Source organism: Corvus kubaryi, unplaced genomic scaffold, assembly GCF_017639235.1.
Source record: "Corvus kubaryi isolate FWS band 111438036 unplaced genomic scaffold, C.kubaryi_AGA036_p1.0 133, whole genome shotgun sequence".
In the NCBI taxonomy this organism is placed as follows: Eukaryota; Metazoa; Chordata; class Aves; order Passeriformes; family Corvidae; genus Corvus; species Corvus kubaryi.
This window is the reverse complement of record NW_024580667.1, coordinates 8,675,433-8,698,302: the sequence shown is the minus strand read 5'-3', so window position 1 is coordinate 8,698,302 and position 22,870 is coordinate 8,675,433. Positions and strand designations below refer to the sequence as shown.

Here is a 22,870-nt window from a genome sequence, read left to right as displayed (position 1 = left end):
TCTGAAGGGAAGGAAATAAAACTGTTCCCACACAGTTCAGAGAGTTCGCACAAAGAAGATCCCATGGCAACAGCGAGGCCCACAGTTTGCCTTATAAAAATCCAAGAATAGATAATGTATCATCTCTCCTAAAACACTTCGCTTGGGAAACCGGAGGGGAACGGGGGAGAAAAATAAAATAAAGCACAAGAGGTAAAGCAGAGCAGGCTGACCCCCGCGCGCGTTGCGCGTCCGGCGATCCTCTCCCGGCCGTGCCCCCGCCGCTGTCCCGGCAGGCGCGGACCGGAGCGGCGCCGGCGCTGCGGACCGAGGCGGCGCGGGGAGGCGGGCGGCGCCGGGGCGGAGGGAGGGAGGCCCCGCTCCCCAGGAGTTTCTCCAGGATCCCTTCGCAAGGGCCCTCCCCGGCAGCTCCCCCCGCAGAACGGCGCGAGTGCGGCGGTGTCCATCGGGTGGCAGTGCCGGCCCCTTCCTGCCGGCCCGGCGGAGGGCGCGTTCAGCCGAGCGAGCGAGCCCGTCTCGTAGGAACACAGGGATCATTTATGCACTGCAGTTTCTCTCGCCTCTCTCCCTCCCTCTCTTCCTCTGCTCCCGAGGATATTTTGGGTGGATTGTGGTTATCAATCAAGACCTCCTCTTCTGTGCTGATCACTTGTCATTTTCACCCGGGATTAGTATCGTTCGGGGCAAGCGGACAACTGATTTTTTTTTTCCTTTCTTCTTTTCCATTTGGAGAATTTTCCCCCCCCCCCACCCCCCCCCTCCGGGGTTTTTTTTTTTTTTTTTTTTTTTCTTTTTTTGGCGCTGCGGTGCTGGTGCTAGGACCCGGCAAGCACCCTCCCCCGGCCCCCCCCGGAGCGTTTTCCCCACAGCCACCAGCACCGGGAAAGGAACCCCCTCCGGACCGTCCCTCGCCGGATACTTGTGCGGGCAGCCGGGACCCGGCCCTCGGCGGCGGCGGCGCGCTGGGCGCGGAGCTGCCCGCGGGCGGCGCGGGGGCCCCCAGGCCGGCCGCCCCCTTCCCCCCTGCCCCCCCTCGCCGCACCTGGATGGTACCTCCCGCCGGCGACGCGGGCACTTTCTGAACTAGGAAGGAAGGGGCGACTCGGGGGGGTGGGGGGGCGCCGAAGTCTGTATGGAATTACCTGCGCCCGCGGCGGAGCTGGCAGCGGTGGATGGATGGGCGCCGCGTCCGCGGCACTCGCGGCCAGCTGAGCCCCAGGAGTAAACACGGGGCTTCTCCGGCCGACTGCGCAGTGTGGTGACCGGCACTCGCCTCGCTGACTGATCGCACCGGAGGAATATTTCGGGAGACTCCTGTGGGTAAGGTCATTTTATACAGGCAAAAGCCCGGCATTGCTAAACTTGGTGGCGGGTGACTGAAATGGGCACTTTCGGGATTGCTGCATTACCCTGATGCGAGGGGCTCCAGCCGCTATTGGCAGTTGAGTGGAATAACTGCAGTAGGTCTTCTGGTGAGTGCTTTTTGAGATTAAAAAAAAAAAAAAAAAATCTCATCCCTCTGTATTCATGCACCCTCTGGATTTGGGAGAGTACTGTAAGAGCAAGGAGTCTTTCATTTTCCCTCTTTTTTTTTTTTTAATTTTTTTTTTAATTTATTTTCCTGGTTGTAATATATTTGACTGGAAAGGGTATGTGACAGTAAAGAAGCTCTCTGTGATGGAATCTAATTAATATGAGATCGGATCCCATCCTCTGCTTAAATAGATGTTTCCAACTCTGTGCAGCGTTCTGCTGCATTTCATAGCTGCAATAGAGGTAGAGAAAACCTGCTTTTCAAGTTGTTAAACTTTAAGGTGGTGGTCCTTATTGATCGTGGTACAATGCACTGGTGCTAAAGGGGTTAAATTGCACTGGTAATTTGGGATTACAACTGTTCCTGTAAATCCTGCAAGGAAATTATGAAGTGAGGGGCGGTAAGGACAAAATCCCCTCAGCTTCATAGTAGAGAAATACCATAAATGTCACTAGCCTGAAAATCTCTCATCCAGCTACTCTTACAAAACATCTTTTTTTACCCAATAACTTACCTACTGAAACCTCGGACCACGTGTATGGGAATTGGAAGATGTGCAAACAGAGATGCTATCTTCGGTATTTCATACATACATACATACATCTGGCTGAGGGACTGTGTGGGAATTCATTCCTGTTACTTGTGGTGTGAAGCGAGACGGAAGAAAAAGAAAAGATCGTCTTCTTAAGAACAGTAGCGAGTGAGGGAAGCACTTCAGCCTTTAAAGATTTAAAGGGATCTGAGCAATGCACACTGGTAATCTCTCTCTGCAAAATCAGTTCTGATAAGAGGGAATGGGGGAAGGTTGAGGGAATCGATAGTGATGACGTTGTGCAGTGCAATACACTGCAATGCTAAAGTTACATAGTGTGTGCGAAAATATGTACCCTTATATACTGCTGGTGAGTTCATGCATAATGGATGGAAGAAGATATGCAGATCTGTCTGTAGGAAGATGGATGTATTTGTGCAAAGACGGCGATTATGTAACTTGATTACATCAGTGGCATCAGTCGCCGATAGTGGAATAATATGCTCCTATAGCGTATCGATCACTTGGGTTAACTTTGTAGCGCTCCCGGCAGCGAGGGATGGAGACCTGGGCAGAGGAGGGGAGATCCTTGCTCAGCTCCTGACAAGGGGTTTGCCTCTCGCAGGCTGCCTTTTGCATCAGCATGCTGCTGGCGGAGTTTCCCCGGGACAAGGAGTTCACGGAGGAGGAGGAGGAGGCTGCCGAGGCGCTGGTTCAGCCACACCCGGGGAGAGGCTCCCGAAGAGCCCCTGCAAGGCTGCACAATGGTCCCATTGAGCAGCCCGGGCTGCGCGCTGCTCGGCAAGGTCACACCGCAACCTGGGACTGGGGTGCATGGCAACAGCTGAGCGGAGGAGGAACAAAACCCAAATTAAAATTGATCCTCCTCCTCTCCCCTCGCCGTCGCCTACCTCCAAGCACGGCATTCTGCTGACCTCTCTCCCAGTGCTCAAGGCAGAGCTGGTGCCGCTTCACCCGGGTGTGTGCGGCGCCCAGCACAGACAGCGTTGTGTCTCTCTCGGTGTGAGCAGTGACTGCTCACAGCTTTGGCAGGGTGCTGCTTCAGTATGTTACAATACAGCGTGACTGACGTGAGAAAAAAGTATTGTCAGATACAACAGCTTCGTACACCTGTTACATTTACAGGAACCTAAAAGGTGATCCATTAGCACATTTCAAGCATCTTAGAAGTGAGTAGGTGAAGAGCAAAGGTGTAACAGGAGTCCCATTTGTTTAACTCAGACTTTTTCAGCAAATTGTGCTCAAAGATAGCAGTGTCAGGATATGCCTAAATGCCCCTTTTAGAATCCTGAATCACTTTTCCTATCTGTTCAGGGGGAGGGGAAGAGCACTCCTTGAAGACAGATAAACTCACAAAGGCACTGCTGAGGGCCCATACCTCTCTCTAACAGATGCATTTTTTGAAAAATGTAAGCCTGATGAAATCTTAGCTGAAATGAGTGATCTTATCATCACTGACCTGTGTCCTTCCCCACTTCACTCTGAATTCATTCTAGCAAAATGTCACTAAAATACTTTTCAGTTGAGAGGAGGTGAGGGCAGAGTGGGTTTTACATCTCTTGATAAACATGATCTTCACATACCTACTAGATTTAATGCACTATCAAACTCACAGTAATTTTATCCTACAGCAGCCTGAAAAATATTTTTTTTCTGCTTCCCTGAAAACATCAGTATTTTAAAGTTGGTTCAGCATTAGTTCATGACTGTTTTCATATTTCTGGAGGATAGGTCTGGGCAAGCGCTAAAAAATCCTGCTAATGCAGTTTAGAGTTTGACGTTCATCTAGTATCTGAGTAAGCTGGAAAAAAAAGGATATGAAGTTAACTCTGTTTCCATCCTTCAGGGGTCAGAATAACACTATGGCAACTCCTATGCATTGCTACAGCTCTTATAATTTTCAGAAATGTCCATTGCATACTCTGTTCTGCCTCACATAATTACAGGCATGCTCTTTCCATTGATTCCTTACCAGACCCCTTGTGACACACAGGCTACATACCTGTGCCACCCATCTTAAAGGAAAGCACAATTGTCTCCAGAAGGTGTTATAAAACTGGTGCTGTAGAGGAGTAGGCACTGACAGTGTGGGAATGTATCACATGATACATGTAAAGTGGCATGCAGCATGCAAGGATTTGCAAATTCAGGACAATAGAGAGTGGTAAGCCACCCAGTTTATTTCTAGATTAATTTTATTGTTGTAGTTAGCAATGGCCACTTGGTAAAAATAGAGTGTTTCAGCTCCAATGAAATATCTGTTCAGTTTGCACCAAATATAGCTTTTTCAAGAGGAAACTTTCCTTGCTGAAGTAAAGCTGTAAATCACTCGGACAAATGAAGAGAAAATGTGAAGAGAAATATTTACATAAAACATTTCCAGGCTCCAAATCGCAGACCACTGAAAGCAGTGAGAGTTTGGCCACCCACTCCTCGCTATTGCTGGAGAGCTGGCTGTTAAAGAAAACAGCAGTGCATGAAGAATAATCTCAGTGCCTTCCTCTGAAAGAGCAGGCTTCTGACTGTCATTGTCACTGAAGACAGTAGACTTGTTTTACTGCTGATAAGAAAATTTGAAACATACAAGACAGATCTTAATGAAGCTTTTTTACTATTCAGTGATAGTCTTGTAATGTATTCAGATTGCTTTCTGTGGCCATTATGTTGAACCCATGTATTAGGGAAAAAAAAAAAAGTATAATCAACTGAGGTTTTCCTTCAGTGTATTTGCACTTATAGAGAAGTGTTTGGATATACTTCTGTGTTTCATAACAGCTGTGATCTTTAGTGGCTGGGAATAATTTTATTTTTATAGTTCACACTGCATGATAATATATGGCAATTGAAACATGAAGCTGTGATTAATATGATTAAAAACTAGCAACTTATCTAGTGGTGCTGAAGTTGTAAAGTTTAATTTTAGAGGCACCATTTGCACAGCTATAGGTAAGGTTGTGTCAGCATTTCTATTATAAACCTCTATCCTGTTTCCATCCCTTGTGTCAGGGGTCTATGAAATAAGAAGAATTCACAGTAGAGACCATAATGGCTGTGTTAGGTTACTGTCATGGCCTGTCAGGTCAGTAATCCATGTATTTCTTTAAGTCTTTATGTGAATGTCTACAGCAGCACCAAAGCAGCCATTATGCTCTATCAATTCAAGTGTATACTTTTAATTTAAAATGTAATTAAATATGCAGTGATGGACCACAGTGACTTAGTGACTTAGGAGGGATCATTTAACATATCATTTTTTATGCACTTTCATGTCGTTTTCATACTCCTAAAAGAAAAACAGATGAAATACACCAATTAATTTTATTTGTGACAGCTTAAAATTAATTTACATTTAGGTGAAAACTCCTTTGGGGGTGGGGAGGAAGGAGAGAATAATGAAGATGAAAACTTGTGGGTTTTTAATGTTAATAATCAAGCTTTGCATAGGTAGTCACATATGGAACTCCATCCTGCAGAAAGGGAAAATCCTGTGTCATTTGCCAAAGCTCAGTAAGACCAGGGCAAGGAAATCAGGTAGTGCTGGTTCTCTGTTTTAACATTGAGTACTCTGCTTTTCTAGGTCTCACTGTACCTGTGTATTATAGGCACTCCTAGGTCATTCCATGGTGTTATGCAGCACAGTATTTATGCCTCAATAACTAGGTCTGAACAAACGAACCAAGCGCATCAGTCTTACTGCTTTATGTGCTTTAAAGTTTCATGTTTATAGGAACAGCACACAGACAATAATCCTTTGATGGTTGTAGCATCAACTACAGCATTTACTCACAAAGATTTTTAAATTGGGATGAAATAGGAGAAAGGGAGAACATGAAAACATTTAGATTTTTGCCAATGAAGTAGATATTCTTTCCATTTTGTTTTTTACTTCTGGGAATAATTTAGGAAATGCTCAGTGTAGCTTATGAAAAGAAATACAGAAACCTAATTCATGTGTTGAGAAGACCAATACCATCTCTACAAATATATACGATCAGCAGGTAGACAAGGGGTAGTGGTGTCAAAGTTTTCTGTTCTCTGGTCCTTCAAAGCTGTCCACAGCAAATAGAGCATGGTGAAAGAGGAAGAAGATGGAGACTGCAGAGTGGGTTAAAATGGGGGCAGAAAAGCTTGTAAATGTGCAGACAGTGGTGAAGTATCTTCTCTATCTTCAGAGATGGACTATATTTCTATATTCCTCTTGTCTGTTCTTTACTAGTGATACCCAGATGCTTAAAGTTATTGCAGTTCCCAACTCCCAGTGCTTGATTTTGTTTTGTTTTTTTTGAGAATCCTTAAAGTCTTCAGTGCAAGGGCCATCACCTTTTTGTTTTCATGCCTGTTTCCAGTCACGCAATGAGATGGTGATCTCTCAGTTGAGGCAATTTGAGGTGCTTCTCCATAAAATAATAAATGAATGTCAGGAACATGAGAGAAAGAATGTTTTCTGTTAAGTGAAAAGACTGAAAAGAAATGGCCAAAAATTTAAGAAAAGATTGATAATTTCCAGAAATCAGACTTTCCTCTGACAAAGTACAAACTTTGGAATTTTCAACAAAAATCTCACAGTTCTCTTGCAAGACTGGCAGAGGTACTGACTGACTTACAAAGTTAGTGCCACTGCTGTGTAAAAACTCAGTATCTCAGTTTCCCCTATTAAATTCACTTAGTAATGTGTGCTTGGAGAGTCAGTAACAATTTCTTCTTAATTCCAACCAGAAGTTTAGACTGTTTCAGGGAAAATGAAGTCATAGTAATGTGCATCCGTTGTCATGTGCAAGGAAAGGCTTCTACTGGTGGTTAGGAGTGATCTTAACCAGCTGTGACCTGAGTTCCCATACCAGTTGCCTCAGACTGAGAGTTGCTGTGCCTGAGTGCTGTAAGGGACCTGCACGTACATTTGTTCCTGCCTACATCCATTTGACAGTGCACCTTTACTGGTTTTGACTCTGAGCTCAGATCATATGCCTCAGGGATAATTCCTACACCAAGATCTGTTGGTATGATGGAAGCCTTGGGATAGAGCCACAATGTCTGCACAGGAATGTGTTTGGCCAGGATGCTTTTGTGTGGCACTGATCCCTGGCAGCAATTTTAGCCATGTGTCTGTCAGGTTGCTGCTCAGTGCACAGAATTTCAGGATGGCAGCAGAGCACAGCTGTTACCATACAGCACCTTGGCATTCTGCATCTTCGACTTTCCTTTAATGCTTTCTGGCTGTCTCCTCCCACATTAAAACTTCCCCCCCCCCCAGAAACTCCTTTGCTCATTTTAGAATGGCATAAGTGGAAATGCATGGCATTTCCTTTCCAGAAAGTTGTGCATGTGATGGAGATATGTGTGTGTATCAATCTGTCAATAAGATCTGCATGTTCAGTATACACAGAGTTTATTTTGTTCAACATCTTTTACAAAACAGACAAGGCCTGTGAACTTCCTACTAGACATTTCTTTGGAGGTTCCATAGCTGAAAGTGGTGTGCTTACACCAATGTTAAATCAGGCTGGCTGATTCACACTGTCTTTCTGCACATACCTATATATTAAGTTATCATAGAATCATAGAATATGCTGATTCGAAGGAGACCCATCAGGATCATTGAGTCCAACTCCTGGCCCTGCACAGGACTCCTCAAGAGTCACACTATGTGCCTGAGAGCAGTGTCCAAACACTTTTTGGTCTCAGACAGGCTTGGTGCTGTCACCAGTTTCCTGGGGAGCCTGTTCTGATGCCCAACCACCCTCTGGGTGAAAAACTTTTTTCCTGATACCCAACCTAGACCTCCCCTGACACACCTTCAGGCCATTTCCTTGAGTCCTGTCACTGGTCATAAGAGTGAAGAGATCATTATTGTCACCTCCTCTTCCCCTCATGAGGAAGTTGTAACTGCAATGAGGTCTCCCCTCAGTCTCCTCCAGGCTGAACAGACCAAGTGACCTCAACCCCTCCTCATAAAGTTTCCCTTCTAGACCCTTCACCATCCTTGTGGCCATACTTTGGATACTCTCTAATAGCTTCATGTATACTTTCAGAGATTGTTTCTGTAGCTGGTCACTAGAGGAGAATTATGCACATGTACACATGCACAAATACAGATACTTACTTATGCCTGTGCACACATACACCTTTACCTGTGCACTTACATACATGCCCAGAGGAAGACTGAGAGCAAGCCATAAACGGGAAATACTGTAGTTTTTTCTTATGCTAAATGTAGGAAAACAAGCATCATTCAAAGAAGCCATGAGACAGTAGCTGTGTTTTAAGGTTGATCTAGTATTTATTTTTTGAATGGTCTGTAAATACAGCATGTTTGAAGACAACACAAATGTATTTTGGAATGTCAAAGCAGAAACATACTTTGAAAGGACATCAATGGGCTACATGGTATCAAATGTAATTTTAGAAATCTACATGGTAAAACTTTGGAAGATACAATCTAAATGTTTCCTGTATATCTCTCCTGACAGAACAACAGATACTATCAAAAGTCTCTTGCCCCTTGTTGTAGAAAAGGTCAACTGGGTATTTGCTCAGTTTATAGTAGAAGAAAGTTTATATATATATATTATCAAAGAAATGTAAAATTTTGTGTAGTATTTCTTGTATAACACTCAGCAACTCTTCACTCTCATACTCAGTATGAATAATATGTCTGCCTTTGGTCACTTCTTATCCAGAAACCTACTAAGAAAGAAGAAAAGACCAGAGAATAACAGCAAAAAAAAAAAAAAAAAAAAAAAAAAGTCTTCCACATGAAAAGATTCCCATCTGAAGAAAGAGAGGAAGGTTGGAAGGTTTTGTTTTATTCAGAGAAAAGAGGAAGATACAATATGGAAAAACAGGTGATGCAGGGGTATTGAAGGCTATGGAAAGATACTTTGGGTTATCTTAAATATTGTTTTCCTGATGACCAATAAAATTTAATTGTGGAAAATGAAAAATGAGTAAAGGAAAGCACTCCTTTACATAGCTTGTTCAAATCCTTTGTCTCCTATGGACAAGGATACAGTGAAGAGAAAGCTCTAATGGATTAGAATATCTTGATAAAAACAAGATTTTGAGATGTTGCATTACAGTAGATACCTAGGTAAGAAGATTATCAGGCTGTGTAATAGACAGTTAGAAGGCTGTCTCAATGTGTACTCCAGTTATGGTGTAATCAGTGGATGTATGTGTCTGTGATTTCTGAAGTGTTAAAGGATGCTTCTTCCAGAGGATTTGTCCCTGGCTTCCCTTGGAGGTCTGCTATCTGACTAGATGGACTGTGTGTTCTTCAGACTGTAGTTCTTCACTCTCTGTTCATTTTACCAACCCAGCAATTGTGCTACTGCTTAATAAAGATTTTTTAATGTTGACTGAACAACCTAATTTTGCTGTTCAAGTCCTCATTACTAAAGTCCTGGTCCAAAACACAGTGATGGAAATGGAACGAGGCCTACTGCACTCTGTAGATATTGGCTCTATCTCCAGCTTTATCATCTAATTTCCTCATTTTTGTTATTTTCTGTGGAAAAAAACCCTCATACTGCTTATGTTTAATAGAGTAACATAGATTAGAAAAAGAAAATCTTGTAAACTTTAACAGAATCCAGTAAAGCTTTATTATATCATTGACAGTACAAACAGTCATTAATTTCCATCATTAAAGGGTATGCAAACCCCATATATTGTTTATTCAGGGAAAGGAATGTCTAGTTTCTTAAAAGGTTGTAACACCACCCCTGGTCTCAAGTACTTTCAGTTGCTGTGATGGAAAACTCGTAAAGATTGTTAAAATCAATCACTAAAAATATATTTAGTGATTATACAGTGTTAGTGTACATCCTGGGCTAGTTCCTTCTAAAAAATTGTCAGGTTAATCAAAATATAGATAGGTTTCAGTCTTTAGTTAGTTTAACTTATCCTCCTTCATACTGCTTCTTCAGTCCTTCGTATATGTAAAAATGTATCATATATTTATTATATATAATATCGTATATTCTGTCAAAGAACAGTCTCATGACTCAATGGACAGACACTCTACTTCTACTTATGGCTGTTCACTTAAAGGGGACCTTCCTTAATTACTGTTTTCTCTTGATTTTGTCCATTTGTAGTATCACTTAATGCTTAAGACTTCCATGTTTGCTAATGCAATGAATGTCTTTTATTTCTTTGGTGTTTAAAATCAGGCCCTTTCACTAGTTCCAAATATTGCTACTCTGTAAAAATTCGCTGAATTTGTCCATACTTCAATTTCTTGTCTCTAAACACTGAAAGACATAAACACATTCTGCCTTCTTGTATTTTTTAGTGTTTCATCTATTTATAATATAAACTCTCTGCTTAATATTTCTATTTTATTGTCTATGAAGTAGGGTTAGAGAAAAAGTTAATGTCAATTTCTTCTTCCTACCTCAGTGGAAATTCAATTTTTTGCCAGCTCTTGGAAATCATAGAAAGTATTTCCATTCTTCCAGCCTCCAGAAAAGAAGTAATTTCCATGTTGGTTGGAGGGTGGATTTTTTAATATATTTTATTTATTTAGCACTTATATTTTGGGAGGATTGAATCAAAAGGTGCCATTTTAGACATAAAATTTTAATGAAAACATTTTCTGCTCGGTAGAAAATTAATTGGGGAAGATATTTTCAGAGTACTTTATGCAAGTTCTTAGCAGAACAGGACTCTCAGCTAAGGTCCTTAGATGCTAAATAATACAAATATGAAAATAGTACTGTGAGTCATACTATTGGGGGTGGCTGGGTCAGCTGCCTGTTTCCTAAATACTAATCAGTCTTTTTAATTTGAGATTGCTTCACTATTCATCTTCTTATTTTACCCTGTTGCCTGAATTAATTGTATATAAAATATGGATGGTCATGAATCAAAGGTAGCTTGTGGTTTTCATTTCTACCAGGGTTCTGGTGTAACCCACCTGGTTAACCGAACAAAAATGTTAATAGTGATAGGGCTTTCTGGTTTTGATGCTGAACTTTGACTCTGTGTTTGCTCTTATTCATCAAACCTTAATCCAGTGCCCGGGGAGTTGTGGGAAAGGCTGCTGTTGGTCTCACAGTGTGTAGTGAATTAGATTTGGGAATTTTAAAATCTTAGCAGCAAGGTTCTCATATTTCATGCAGTGCATTTGCCTGTCGGCACAGAGCCATCACCGGCTGCATGCTCGCAGGTACTGCCTGCCTTCCAAAGAGCAGCTTTCCCAATGGGAAAGCAGGAGCAGGGCAGCTCCTGTATCTCTCTGGGAGACAGTCCCAGAGGTGAAGGGATCTTGGGTTTCGTACATGAAACCTTTGCTGTTTTTTTCAGGTCTTATTACTGGAATTGACAAGCCATGCTCAGTGCCATCCTTTGGGCTAATTCCAGCTGACGGCTTTCGACCAGGGCTGGACCGCAGAGCTCCGCGGTGACGCCGGCGGCATTTCCCCATCACAGCAGGAATGCCCCAGCCAGCGGGCTCCGTGCCTGGCACAACCTGTCGCCTGGAGACTTGTGGTTTCCATAGCTTTGTTTAATAGAAGACATTTTTGTCTGCTCTGAAGATACTCGTGTTTGCTGATTTGGAATAATATTAAGTCAAGCAAGGGTAAACCGATTTCACACAGAATCTCCTGTCAGAGCTCTGTTTCGTCAAGAATAATGCTAGAGTAACTCCAGTGAAGTTGTTTCATTCGGCTTGCCAGACTGAGTCCAATGTGAACCTTCAACATAGATATTATTGCATTAATTTTAATGAATAAAGATCACAGACTTATTTAATTAACATAGCAAAAACCATTGTCAGCCAGCAAAGACGTTATATTGCACAGCCACTCTAATGCAATCACAAGAGTATACTTTATGGCTATGAGAATATAATTTTCTTGTTAAAAACCTTTGATGTTTCTTTAAATATATAAAAATACAGGAAATGTGTAAATAAGGCTTGCCAGCCATCTGAAATGCCTCGTATTAAAATGAATCTTTTAGCTTTAGTTTGTGTTTATTTTGATGGGTTTCAGATAATACTGATATATATATACAAGCATATATATAAATATAAGTAGAGGTATGAATGTATATACACACCTTTTGTTATAAAATCATAGGTGTTAATATTGAAAATACAACCATTATGTCAACTCTCATATGTTATTTTTGCCATTATTTTTTATCATTTTATTTGCACAGTTACGGGCTGTTTAACCACTAGGGTTTTACTTTTCTTGTGCTTTCCTGCCTGGTCCAACTCACTGCTAGACAGAAAATGCTCCATTAATTTGTTCTTAGGGAATTCAAGAGCACTGTATTGGAGGTTTGCCTACTCCACCAGGACCCACTGCGCAGTCTAACCTGCATGTCTGGTTTAGACCTACACAGGTTTTTCCATCCAAGCTCCTTCATGCATTACCACAGGAGCTGGTTCAAAGTTTCTGGAAGTCAAGGAGTCAAGAAGCCACCAGTCACCTGAATGACAGTATCTTGACATGTGCAAGACAGGCTACTGTCTCTGTGCTAGTCCTGAATTCATAACTCAGAGGGAGTCTGCGTTTCATAATAGGGGAAGCTGTGGGCAGTGCATCTCAGAGTTTGGCAGGAGCTGCTTGCTGTGTAGCTGTGTAGCTGGCTTTAGATTACTGCTGGAGTCAAGATTTTAACATATATTTTGGTGTGTTTTATCCCACAGTGATACAGAGTATGAAAACCATTGCTTAAAAGTTTTATATATATATATATATACACACATGTATATATATATACCTATATATACACACATATATATATATATATGTATATATATAGGTAAAAGCTAGACTGTGGTTTATCTAATAATGAAACCTGAATGCAGGAATGCAAATAATGTAGCCCAAAGTGTATCAGGCTGTATCAGTGCCACCTGAAATATGTAAATAAGTGAATTTATTGCTTATTTGGCAGCAACTGTGGTTCTACAATCCTCACTTTTATTGTTATTTTTATTGACCCCCTCAGAATGCTCTCAAATAAGCTTTCAACTTCATGCTTTGTTTTGATGAATGAGGATGACTGAATTTTCAACCAGAGACAGTTCATTATAGAATTACCTTGTATTTTTGCTATCAAGGTTGACATAATATTCTTAGCTTAAAAAGGAAGGTTTTTTATTTATTCTTTTACTGGAAATTCATAGTGTAAATGTTCTTGCAGGATAGAGGAAAAATACTATAAAAATAGTATGGCAAGACTAAGTTCAAATAATAGCAGTTTTTAGAACCCAAAAGCTTTAGATTTTGCTTTGAGGGTTATCTATTAAGGCTCTAATTAAAAAGACAAAAACAACCCACACAAGTTTCCCCCAGAGAAAAGGGAAAGGGGCACACCAGAAAGAAAGATAAATTTTTGTAATTAAATTTAGATACCCATTTATTTAAGTCCACAATTTGTTTTAAAGTACAAATTGTCTTTCTGCTTATCTTAGAGGGCAGACAGACCCTCTTACTATTTAAAGCTCATTTTTAAAATAGCTTCACTATGAAGGGGCACAATTTTTGCTCAGTCCTTATCAAAGAATAAAATTAAACAAAATACACTGTCAAGAAATACTCACTTTCCTTTAGATGGTCAGAAATAGTTAAAATATAGCAGAGAACCATCACTGATCTCAGTATCAAAATTGCATATACTTCTAGGGCATTCCATAAAATTTATTTTATGGAATAAAAAAGTTTTATAACAGAGTTATGGGAGTTCTTACATATGGAATAACTGATTTCAGCAGGAGATTGTGTTTTGTTGATGTCAGGAATTGTAGCTCACTTTTACTGTTACATGGTGTGTGTGTGGTGCATAGCTTTTATGGTGAATACACACGTGAAACAAGAACTATTTTATCAGTTCCCATGAGCAAATGGGGCTTCATTTTGTCTGGCTGTACACACCTCTTTTTTAGTGAAAACTAAATTTTATTTGAAAACAAAGACATAGAGGAGAAAATATCCTTAAATGGTCTTGTATTTTATGTGCTGTGATACACAAATAAACCCATGCATTACCTTCAGCAATGTGGAATTTATTTATCTCCATCAGATGAGACATTCTAGCTGTCACCAGTCACCGACAGTGATTGTGACACCCTGCTGCACACATTGCTTACATTATACAAAAATTCTGTATTTATGTAGCACGTTGTTCCTGAGATTTCATACCCCAGGTGAACAATTAGCTGTATACCTGCCAGTTAAGATAACTGAGCTCTACAATTAGATTGCGTGACAGGTTTTGATGAAATTCAACCTCCTTCCAGAGGGAGATTATGAGCTGGCAGTGCCTGGCTGGCAGGGAGCACATCTGGTGCCCCAGATGGGTGGCACAGAGTGTGCAGGCAGTGCCCCCAGGAAGGGTGCTTGGACAGCCATGGGGAATGGTCAGCAGAGCACTGCCTTCCCATCTTGTGCAGCCCTGTAGTTGCCACATGACCTGTGCAGCAGCTAACAGGCTTGGGAAAGGCTGCTCTAAGATGGATATTAAAGAAAAGCTATTAATAATGAAGACATAGAGAAATCCTTGGTGTCGGTCAGTGGCCTCTGGTTTGATCACAGCTTTTCTGCTGCATACATCATCCCTAAGGAGAGATTCCTGTCTCCTTGGCCAATGTCAAGCCTTGGTTTAACATCAGCTCCCAAGTAAAGAAGAGAGCTTGGCTGGGAGGCTGTTCCCCGACCCCGCTCTCTGGGGCCAGCTGGCTAGGTGGCAAGAAGGGGGACAGCAAGCTTGTGCTGGTTTTGGCTGCAGTAGAGTTAAATTTTTCCTAGTGGTGGAGAGCAGTTCATAGCCACACTGCCTGATGCTCATACCCTCTCAAACAGGTTGACCAGGACTACAATATTTGTCATTTGGCTTTGGGTTCCTTCTCAGCCACCTGTGGTGGACTCCTACTTTTAGTTATTACTATTACTGTTGGGTTTTTTCTGTAGGTTTATGGGGTTATTTTTAGTTTTGTTTGTGTGAAGTGCAGCCTCCCCTGCATTACAGTTTTTTCAGACACAAAACTGGTAGTAGATGTTGTGTGTCCTAGGCTATGTGCAGGGATAAGCTTAGGGATAGAATGGTATCAGAGGACTGTTCAACACAGGCCAAACCAAGCCTGTCACCTTGGTGTTGGAGGTGGTTCTTGGAGTGAACTGCCCTCCCTCACCTGTTGTTGCCAGAAGCCAGCAGTGAACTCACACTGTGATGATCTGTGTGAGGGAGTTTACTCAAGGACTGCACTGCTTGGCAGTGCAGACGTGTTGCCTGACTTGGATTCCCAGGAGCAGAATGGGGTGATAGCATTTCTCACCTCCCTGGCACACTAAGGGAACAGACACATTAGAGACTGTGAGATGTGAAGATATGGTAAGATGTGGTGTTTTGTGGTGTGATGAGAGTGCAAAAGACAGACTCCTGTCTGAGAAGATGGATGAGTTCCCTTCAGTAAAGCATTAATATGTGCTGCATCCTTCCTCTGAAATGAGAGTGAGTAGTTACAGGCTCTGCAGTTGTTTCTGGGGATTTTGTTATGCAGATGGTATTTTCTGATTATCACATTTTAAGACTCATGCACACATGAAAGGGAATAGTGAAATAGAGAGGGGTAATCTAACTCAATAAGAAAAGCATATTTATAAACAGATTTTTTTTCCTGACATAAAGTAGCTCACTCTGAGCCTTACAGATTGAAGCTCAGTCTGCCTATATCTGAGTTTTTAAGATACCTATGCATCTTTTTTTTTTATTGCTCTTTGAAAAGCCCCAGAAACAGGACTGTAATCACTGAAATGCTGTTGAGACAGGTCCATGCAGAGCTGAGTACCATTTCCCCTGCCTGTTTATCTCCATCAGTCTGGTCAGTGTGTGTGCCTGCTGCTCTCTGAATCAGGACTGGGAAGGCAAATGGGTCTCCAGTGCAGGTCCCATTTGGGGCATCATCCTGTAACACAGATACTCTTCAGAAGTAAGCTACAAGGCTTTTTGGTCTGGTACACTCATTTCCACAAATTTCCCTGCCACAAAAAGGCTGGTGAAACAAAGGTTTGGTGAAACAATTCCATTTGACACAGCTGTACTTTCCATTTGTAGGAAAACTGCACTACTTCTGGCACTCTAGCAGATCATGTTTGTTCAGCAGGTTTCAATTAAAGGTGTTAGTGCTTTTAGAGGCCAAGCTGGACTTCTTCCAGAGCAGATTTTTTATTTTCCACTCCATACATAGCTCCATAAAATGTCTTTGTACAGACAAAATGTGCATCTGCCTATACCCTTAAAAAACTTTTGTGATTAAATTGTGGAAGAAATTCTTTTACCTTGCTCTTTCTGAATTGGAAATAGTGTCTGCTGTGGGAGGGAGCATACATTGTGGTTCGGGTTTGGATAGGAACAAGGATTTTAATGTTGGTGGAGGAATTACTTTGATTCCTTTCTATTACAAGATTGCCCATAATTGCCTGGTTTCCATTTCCCTCTGTGTTGTGCATGCTCAGAACCCAAGCCATAGAGCTTACAAGAGAGAGAAATTGGATTGGGGCAGCTGGAGAGCATGAGGTAATAACAAAACCACATTGGCAACACTCTTGACAGTAGCCATCAGCTACTGCTTCCTTCTCAATTTTTTGTAGGCATCACAGTGGAGAACAGATTTGAAGGAACAGAGAATGGAGTTCGTTGTATTTTTAGTCTGCTTGAATGATTGAGGACGGCTATAGAAAGCCACCTCAGGCTTAATTTCGTAATTAGCCAATTGTCACAAATTGTCTGTCTGTAGAAAGAGCACAAAGCTTCTGCAATGCCAGGCCACCTACAGATGTCACTTAAGAAGAAAACAGCCCAGTTTTCATTGAACTATCAAAACAATTAACTTGTTCAAAATCACGGTGGTTCTGTAAGTTGATTTTAGCTATAGGAGAATAAATTTCTGCAAAAACCTGAATTCTGTACCATAAATCACTCCCCCATCACTGAAATCTCAGTTTAGAAAATAGAAAACTAAACTATCACTAATGAGGAGTTGAGCATGATTTTATATTACACAGTATTCAGAGTATTTAAAATATTTGGGCTCTTAGTTTGAATTTGGACTTTTGACCTCATATTAATAAGCAAGTTTTAATTTGAAGGATTTTTAATTTTTAATGTAGAGTTTGTGTCATTTTACTTCCTTCATAATCAGGTCACATGGTACGAAATGAAACACCTTATGACAATCTAAATTGAGTATATCATCATTATTACCTTTATCAGTCAGAAATAATTAATTGAATTGTGAGTATTACTTGTAGATCATGATGTCTGCTTCTGAAAAATGCATTGACCTATAAATTGTTCTCCAGTAGCCATCCCCAGACTAGACAGGAGTCGCCAGAAGAAATTTGTAGAAAGATGTCTTCTGAATGATGGGTGTTTGCACAGTAAAGCTGAGTAAGAAGGCAGCTATTCCAAGCCTCTTTTTAAAGTTTTCCTGTTAGATCCTTTTTTAAAACATACAGTTTTCTATTTCTAGCATGAATTAACATAAATCACATATGAGATATATTTAATTTCTTTATTTCTGTCTAGTTATTTCCATGTAAGACAGGACACTGTTGGTACATAATACTAACCACCACATGAATTTATAGATACATGTTCCTGGTGCCACATTAAGTTTAACCCAAATACAGTAAAATTGTTCAGCAGATGAGTGATTCCTGAAACAAGTTGTCTTTCTATTTATTTTTAAAGTTTTATTTTACAATGATTCATAAACTTTAATTTCCAACTGTTTATCATTTGTTACTCAGGATATACTCCAGTTTTTAATATATGCACCCATTCTTAGGAATAAAGGATAGGGCCTTATTGTTATGCAGCCCCTACTCTCTCAAAACAGTTTTCTTTTAGGCTTGTCCTTCTAATCTGGTTTCTGCTTTCAAGGCCAAAATAGTTACTGGACAGCTCAGATTCAGTGCCCTTAATTGACGTGACTTTTCCTCTGACTCATGTCTGTTCCCTGGTGGTATACAGGAAGAAATCCTCACTTCTCTGATATTTATCACAATAAACAAGCTAAAGTATTCTATTAGACTTCTGTTCCCCTTATGTGCTCTAACAGCTGCCTTTGCACTTGTGATCTGAGTTCATCTTTTGGAGAATACTGACCAGAAGCCTCTACATTATGCTAGAGGAGGTCTTGCTAATGTCATTTGCAGTAGCTCTCCCACACACCTGTCTTCAAGTGCAGATGCTAAATTTGCAGCTTTTCAGTAATATGTCATTCTGATTTTTTACTTAAGCTATTGTACTTATTCCATGCAGGTTTTCTGATGGCTGTGCTTTATTGTCAGTCTGTGGCTGTCCCAGCCAGCCTGTGACACTTTACCATTTTAACTAAAGTGTGTATTTAGTGCTGAGAATCTGCCTGGAATCTGAACAGTAGCCAAAAGTATTGCCCTCTCAGCTCTTTAAGTGTCCTTAACAGTTCTTCTGGCAAAGTGGGGACTGGAATTAATTGTTCATAAGCTGGTTTAAAAATTCATCATGGTACCAGAAGGATAGAATATTTCAGTTCTATTTCATAGCATGTATCATGCAGGATGTCATGGTAGCTACTAACATATAGGTATGTCAGATTGAACAGGTCATTCTTGCTCGTGGAATCTGAGTACATTCACTGGATCACCAGAAACAGTGGTATGTGTGAAGCTCAGACCTCATTGAATATACGTTGTCTTCCCATAATAAGATGCTGTATTTCTCATTGGTTCCTATAGTTATCAGATACTATTTAAAAATCCCCTCCTCTCAGCTCTAAAACCATGCCAGAAAATCTGGCATTTTAATGCAAGTCAGAAATGCAGCTAAGAATTTTTTTTTTTTTTTAATTTCAGACCTACAGAAACTTCACATGGCATATGTTTAGAGATGCAATACTCAGATACTCCATTATTAAAAAGTCAAGAAAGAACAATCCACTTGGCACTGATGCCTGATGTGGCCACCTAAAAAACAGACTAGACAAGAATAAGGGTATTTATTTGAAGGGCCTTCAAAGGTACCCCCTGGGGAGCCAGAAGCTACTGTCAAAATGGACCCCAAGATGGACCCCAAGTCAGGAGTTCTTCACACTTTTATATGTTTGGTTCATTTGCATATCAGGGTTAATTCTCCAATTAAAGCTTCAGTTAATGATGTAATTTCCCCAAGCTTTCCCCCCCTTTAGAGGCTTTTGGGCCTAGGATGGTCTGAGTGTCCTTGGAAGGCAGACCTGGAGAAGCTTTGTTATGTCTACCTGGCATGAGAGAGCAGAAATTAACAGGCTACAAGAAACTTCAGAGTTACACACTAGGCAGTACAGGATTTGAAAAATATGAAAGTTAAAACCTAAGGCATAAGAGGAGTACTAGCTTCCAAAAAAAAGGGATTCTGGGAAAGTCAAGTGATGGTAAAGTGTAATATCAACATAATTTTAAGTATTAAACCCCTAGGATTTGGCTAAGTTTAGCTAGGAGTACTGTAGAGTAGCCTTTGTAGAGCAACTGTGGCAAACTCTGTGTTTAATGTCCTAAATAGTTTGTTTGTGGTTCCTCAGTGTTATGGCCTCATCATATACCAAATTTTTGTGAAAAAACACTTCAACTTACATGCAATTAAGCTTTACTGAGGATGTAAAATTACAGTATAGCCAGTGTGAAATAGGATCATCAATGATGGTGACATCTGTCAGACACAAGAATAAAACTACATTATGAACCCCCAGCCATGATTGTATAATCTCATTTGCATAACCAGTGTTAAAAAATCCAGTTACGTTAGGCACTTAGCATTTCAGAATGGCCTTTAAGCACAGGAGTGAGGCTAGGAGGGGGCACCAGATAATTTTAAATTGTAGGATTAAGATGCCAGAAACCATCTGGAGAAGCAGCCATGCCTACAGTGGTGAATACAGCAGATCCATGGACCACTTCAGTCCCCCCCTCCCACCCCAAACCATAATATGCTAGGGAGAGCACTGGCATGGGAGCAGTGGGAATGGCTGCAGATCCGGCATTTGAGCTTTGGTCCTGGCTTTGTTTCCTTTAGTACTGGTGCAGCTGGGTAGTCTGGATAACTGCAAAAATGTAATACACAGTCAGTTTAAAAATTACTTCAGAGCACCAACCCCACACCACTTACATGCCAGAAGTTCCAAGCTAATAACTCCCAACATCCTATAATTAATTAGAATAAAAAAAGCCCCAGAAATTATGATGTGCCACAGAAAGAGAGCAGGAGAAATCAAGGGCATTAAGGGTGTCCTAGTATATATATGGTGCAACGGTGAGAGTATGGGCATAAAATTCTTTATTAAGGTAAATTAAGAAGTTTAAAAGAAGAAATTACTAAAGCTGTAATATAGGGAACAAGTCCCATGTTGCATAAAAATGGTATAATATTTCTTCATTAATGTGTAAGATGGGAAAGGACAGATAGGAAAAAGCAGTCCAGAAACAATGTTACTAGCTACATCAGAAAAAGGAGAGCCAAATGAGACATATCTAGGTGGGGAGCACCTTCACAGGCCCTTCTGTCTCACAACTGGGCATGTAGCAAAAATTGCTCTTCTTACTAATCCCAAGTATATTTAATCAGGTAGGCAGATGTGTATTCATCCTGGCACAAGATGTAGTAATTGCCCAAGGAAGCAGCAGGAGGAGGAAGGATTGCTTTAAGGCAGTTGCAGAAGTGTGGAGGAACTAGCCAGAGGTGAACAGTATTTCCAGAAGAGCAAGGCCGCTGATTTTTCAGGCTTACATCTTCTCCCCAGCCCCTTAGGTAAAACTGTTTGGCACTTGCTTGTAGTAATACACCCACATCAAATGAGTCTCCCCAGACACTACCTGAAGAAAAATGACAGGAAAGAAATAGATGTTTGCCAAATTTTATTTTGGTTGGATTTTACTTTGCACTGCAGAAATTAGTATTGTGCATTAGTGAAGTTAATAAATGCGAAGTTATTGTAATCACAACATTTACACATAATTTTGAGTATTTTCAAGGTAAACAGAATGCACATTTCTGTATCACTAGAGGAAACAAACTGCACATAGAGCACAGGAAATTAGTATGTTTCCCCAAGTAGTAATTTCACAATATTTCTTTTCCAGTTTCCGAAAAAGAGAGGATTTATATTGCTCCATGAAGTAGAGTTTAAACCACTATTGTATACAAAAAAAAGTGAAATGGTATATTTTTGATGTAGTATGGTGTTCTCTGTACATGAGATTCCAAAGAGAATTCATGCACTTTTCTCTCAGAAATTTCTCCAAAATTCATAAAAACAAAGAGCAGAGCACTCTGAAGAACAACTGAAGAAACCCAACAAAAAACCCCAAATCATCTGTTTTTGTGCTGGGTGGGTGGGTTTGCCTTGGCTTGATACCAAAGCTGTTCTGTCACTCCCCTCCTGAGCTGGACAGGGAAGAGAAAATAAAATGAAAGGCACGTGGCTTGAGAGATAAGGACAGGGAGAGATCACTCCCCAGTTACTGTCGTGGGCAAAACAGACTCAACTTGGGGAAATTAACTGAATTTATTTCCAGGTGAATCAGAGTAGGATGTCGACGAATAAAACCAAATCTTAGAAAACACCTTCCCCTCACCCCTCTCTTCTTTCTGGGCTTAACTTCATACCTGATTTCTCTGCCTCCTTCCTTCCAGTGGCACAAGGGGACAGGGAATGGGAGCTGCGGTCAGTTCATCACACATTGTCACTGCTGGTCCTTCCTGCTCAAATTCTTACCCTATTCCAGTATGGGCTGCCTCTCACAAGAGGCAGTCCTCAACAAGCTTCTCCAATGTGAGTCCTTCCCATGGGCTGCAGTTCTTCACAAACTGCTCCACTATTGGTTTGTTCCAAGGGGTGCATTCCTTCAGGTAGAGACTGCTCCAGTGTGGGCCTTTCTCTCCATGGGTCCACAGGTCCTGCCAGGAGCCTGCTCCAGCATGGGCTTCCCACAGGGTCTCAGTGTCCCTGGGGCATCCACCTGCTCCAGTGTGGGGGGGTCCCTCTGTGGGCTGCAGGTGGATCTCTGCTCCAGCATGGACCTCCATGGGCTGCAGGGGCACAGCTGCCTCACCACGTTCTTCCCACAGGCTGCAGGGAAATCACTGCTCCAGCACCTGGAGCACCTCCTCCCCCTTCTTTGCTGGCCTTGGTGCCTGCAGGGCTGGTCCTCTCACCTTCTCATTCCTCTCTTTGGCTGTTGTTGCACAGCATATTTTTTCCTTTTCTTAAATATGTTATCCCATAGGGTGCTGCTGCTCTCACTGATTGGCTTGGTCTTTGCCAGCAGTGGGTCTGTCTGTCTGTGTTGTAGCCAGCTGGCTTTGGCTCTGTCAGACAAGGGCGAAACTTCTGGCAGCTTATCAGGGAAGCCACCCTGTATCCCCCCATTACCAAAACCTTGCCCCTTAAACCCCGTACAGCTGGGTCAGAGTGAATGTTGCTCTGGGTTGAATGGCAATAAAGCTGAATGTCAGAGAAAGTTCTCAATTACATGAGTTGCAGTGGGCTCTGTCTGCCTTAGCACTTTGGTTTGATGCAGTAGCAGAGTCTCAAAGGACATCCTGTGGTTGTTCCCACTTCCACATGTCAGTTCAGTTTCCAGGGCAGCTTTAGTATGATGTGAAACAGGTGGCCCTGTAGAACAGAGCACTGTTGGCAGCTCCATTCCCCTCTGTGGCAGGAGGGTTTGGATCCCCATCAGGCATGTGTGCACTGAAGCCCCAGGCTGAACCACCAAGCAGCCTGGAGCTGCTTCCAAGGGCAAGATAAA

General features: G+C 41.6%; 1 protein-coding gene across 2 annotated transcripts in view; it reads left to right on the top strand.

Moving 5' to 3' along the window:
• Nucleotides 1-786: 786 nt before the first annotated feature.
• Nucleotides 787-22,870, top strand: part of IL1RAPL1 (interleukin 1 receptor accessory protein like 1) — a 696,566-nt gene continuing 674,482 nt past the window's right edge. The window contains exon 1 of one of the 2 annotated variants that reach the window (XM_042035783.1): nucleotides 787-1,320. The gene's annotated coding sequence lies outside the window, so the exon portion shown is untranslated. The other variant, XM_042035787.1, reaches the window with a different exon arrangement.